Here is a 4,201-nt window from a genome sequence, read left to right as displayed (position 1 = left end):
AAGAAATATTTGTGGAATAATGCTGAGTGTAGCATGACTGGAGAATGGGAATCTGGCCAAAAATAGATAGATAAAGGTTAAAAAAAAACAAACAACACTTTGGTTTTTCAAGGTTTTTATCTGAAAAAAAGAAACCAGGACAATTAATTTACAACAAGGTCTCAAAATGAAACCCTGACTGGCCTGGAACTTACTAAAATAACCAGGTCAACCTCAAACTTTAAGCAATCCTTCCCCTGCCTTCCAAGTGCTAGAGTATCATCATACTTGGTTCGATCTTAATAATTTTTTTTCTTTTTGAAATGGGGTGTTAATGGATCCCAGTCTGGTCTGGAACTTCTCACGTAGTTAAGGATGATCTTGAACTGGGACTGCTTTCATCTCTCAAATACTGGGATTACATAATATGCCAGAACGCCCTGCTTATGCAAAGCTGGCAAACGATCCCAAGACCCTAAGAGAGACAGGCAAGCTACATTCCCCAAACTCTCTAAACATTTCTTGAAGTTTTAAGAGCCAATAAATGGCCTGGAGGTGGTGCACGCCTTTAATCCCAGCATCCAGGAGGCAGAGGCAGGCAGATCTCTGAGTTCAAGGACAGCCTGGTCTACAGAATGAGTTCCTGGATAGCCAGGGCTACACAGAGAAACCCTGTTTGAAAAAAAAAAAAAACTGAAAAAAAAGAAAGTCTTCATGACTCAGAACCTTTCCAGTTACTTATTATGTACCCTACTTCTCTCTCTAGAAAATGCTTCAACTATCACAAAACACTGAGCTCCTGATAGGCCAAGTTCCCGAATTCTGTCTGGGAGTTTTTTGGTAAATCCATTCTGTTTGTGGCCCTGTTCTTTCTTCTGCTTTTCAAATACTTAACTAAAAACCAAAGCCTTGTGGGCTAGTGAGATGGCCCAGAGGTTAAGACCACTGGCTGCTCTCCCAGAAGGTCCTGAGTTCAATTTCCATCAACCCTGTGGTGGCTCATGACCATCTGTAATGAGATCTGGTTCCCTTCTCTGGCTTACAGGCAGACATGTACATATAATAAATAAAGATATTTTAAAAATAAACAAATAAAACCAAGATATGTTTATTTAAGATTTGTTTATTAATTTATTCTGCCTGCATACAAGAGAGGACACCAGATCTCATTATAGATGGTTATGAGCCACCACGTAGTTTCTGGGAATTGAACTCAGAACTTCGAGAAGCAGCCAGCAGAACTGCTCTTAACCTCTGAACCATATCTCCAGCCAGTTAAGGAGGGAAAAAGGAACTTCACTTTAATTAATGGCTTAACCAACATGATTAGAATCCTAAAAATAGCCAGGCATGGTGGAACATACCTTTAATCCCAGCACTCAGGGGTCAGAGGCAGGTGGATCTATGTGAGTCCAAGGCTAGCCTGCTCTACAGAGTGAGTTCCAGGAAAGCCAGGGCTACACAGAGAAACCCTGTTTGGAAAAAAAGAATCTAAAATTAGAATTTTCATGTTAAAATTGACAATGTCCTTTATGATGTGGACTTAATGCATAAGAAGGAAATCTCCTGCCTAGACAGTGAGGCAAAACTAACAGGCAGGCCTTCAACTCATTTGCTAGTCCCATTGTCTCTCTCTTCAGCACTTCTGGCAAGGGGCACTGTGAAAAGTTTTCCAGGATTTGGTGGTCATTCTTTTCCTCTCTAACACTTCAAGGTCCTAAAGAAGAGAAAGTCTTCCTCACTAAAGCATAGTGGCACTTGGTAAGTACATTAGTAACCATATTAAAAGCAGCACATGGGACCCATTAGAGTCAGTATTGAGAAAAGAGAGACTGCAGAAGCCATTCCTTAAAAAACAGGTTCGGCAGGTAATGGTGCTTGACCCACATTCCTGATGACCTCATCTTGATCCCTGGAATCCATGTAAGGTAAAAGGAGAGAACTGACTCCACAGAGTTGTCCTCTGACCTCCACAAGCATGCCACAGCATGTGCGTGTCCCTGCCTCCATCAAAGCACACATGCCTACATGGTAATAGTAAAACAAAAATTTTAAGATGCATAACAGTAGAGACCCTGAATCCAGCACTTGGAGGCAAGAGGCAAGCAGATCTCTGAATCCAAGGCAAGCATTCTCTACATAGCTAGCTTCAGGCCAGAACAGTGAGATCCCGTCTAAAACAAAGAAACCAAATAAAATCACTGGAGGCACCTAGCACCATCAGGATGACTAAGTATCATGGCTTTCAAATTTCCAAAAGTCTCTGTGCTCATCAACAGGACCAGGAGTAGCATGAAACAACAGTACAGGAAACTCAACTGAGGCACATTCCTGAAGGTGAAGCCTATTTAAATGCTTCTCACGTGAAGGAAACTATGCTAGAGAAAATAGGGATTGGAGCCAAACAGCCAAATTCTGCTATCAGTAAGTATGTTAGGATCCAGCTGATAAAAGGCGAAGGGTGGGGCACATGGGGAGGCCGTCGGTGTTGGTGCCTTTAGTCCCAGCACTCAGGAGGAAGAGGCAATGGATCTCTGAGTTCAAGCCAGCCTAGTCTACACAGTGAGTTCCAAGACAGCTAGGACTTCACAAAGAAGCATTGTCTCAACAAACAACAAGGAAGAAGGAAGGAAGGAAGGAAGGAAGGAAGGAAGGAAGGAAGGAAGGAAGGAAGGAAGGAAGGAAGGAAATTACAGGGTGGTTTTTGGTTATGAATTAGACTTACTTTAGTTCATATGTGTGTTTGCCTATAGTCTGCATGTGCACTGTCTGCGTGCAATGCTGCCAAAGGCTAGAAAAAGGCATTGGATCCCTTGGAACTGGAGTTATGAATGATTGCAAGCCTCTATTGGGTGCTAGGAACCAAACTCACATCCTCTGTGAGAGCAGCCAGTGTTTTTACCTGATGAGCCATCTCTCCAGCCTTGAAAATCACTGCTTTTGTGCCCAGTGCTGGCTGCTCAAACATCATTGAAGAAAATTATATTCTAGTTGCTGGATTTGGCCAAAAAGGTAGTATAATAGATAACATTTCTAGAATCTGCTTTAGTGTTTTTTTTAAAGTATCTAATATATTTCATATGCTTCTATACAAAGGTAAGAAGGAAAGCACAAGATCATAAATTTTAACTATGGAAAATATATGCAGGCAAAATATCCACACACATAAAGTAATAAAGCAATATAACTTTGAAATTAAAAAACACATGACCGTAGATAACACTAGTGTACTATCCCTGATTTGACACTTCACAGTGCACATAAACACGGAACTATATGGCATCTCAGAAGACTGAAGAGTGAGCCAAGTGTGTTTGTTGGTGCATGCCTGTGGGAGATGTGATCCCTGGGAGGTGCAGGCAGGAAGGACCTGGTCATCTTTAGCTACATAGCAAGTTCAAGATCAGCCTAGCTATGTGAGAACGTGTCTCAAAAACAGACATGGGGCTAGAGAAATGTCTCAGTGGTTAAAAGCATATAGTGCTCTTCCAGAGGACCTGGGTTCCATTCCCAGCACCCACCTCAAGCAGCTCATAACACCAGTAACTCCAGCTCCAGGGGCAACACATCTGGCCTCTGAAGGCACCTGGACTAAAGTGCCTGTAACTCCTGACATACACACACACACACACACACACACACACACACACACATTTTAAACAGATAAGATTCTGAGCCAGAGAAGTTAAATTCCTGAAAACTACATTGAATTGAGGACAAATTCAAGTGTTGATATATAGTACAAATCTATTTGTGTGTGTGTGTGTGTGTGTGTGTGTGTGTGTGTGGCTGGAGAGACAGCCATGAGTGCTGGGAACCAATCTCTTATATTTTATGGTTGTGAGCCTAGCCTTCTTTAACGGCTGAGCCATCTCTCCAGCCCCTTTTTTTTCAAGTAGAGTTTGGGAAGAAAGTAGTTTTTAAGAACAGAAACAGAGAGCTCTTGTAGTAAATGCCTGCCATCCCAACACCCAACAGGCTACAGGGTATTGCTAATACAAATCTGAGGAAAGCTTGGGTGCTGGAGTTACATTTCTCTTCCATGAAAAGAACTTTTTTCAACCAAATTAAAATGTCTTGTGTCTCTGTTACTTTGATCCTGAACTTCTAGAAGTACAGAAATTTATTTTGATATCAAAATTCTGACCTGCCAATCATTCAGTCTATGTACAATTCCTCTCTGAGAGCAAATGGAATTCTGAATTCTGTCGTATTCTGTTGT

This window comes from Meriones unguiculatus, chromosome 7 (genome assembly GCF_030254825.1).
Source record: "Meriones unguiculatus strain TT.TT164.6M chromosome 7, Bangor_MerUng_6.1, whole genome shotgun sequence".
Taxonomy (NCBI): Eukaryota; Metazoa; Chordata; class Mammalia; order Rodentia; family Muridae; genus Meriones; species Meriones unguiculatus.
Note: the sequence above shows the minus strand (reverse complement) of the source record.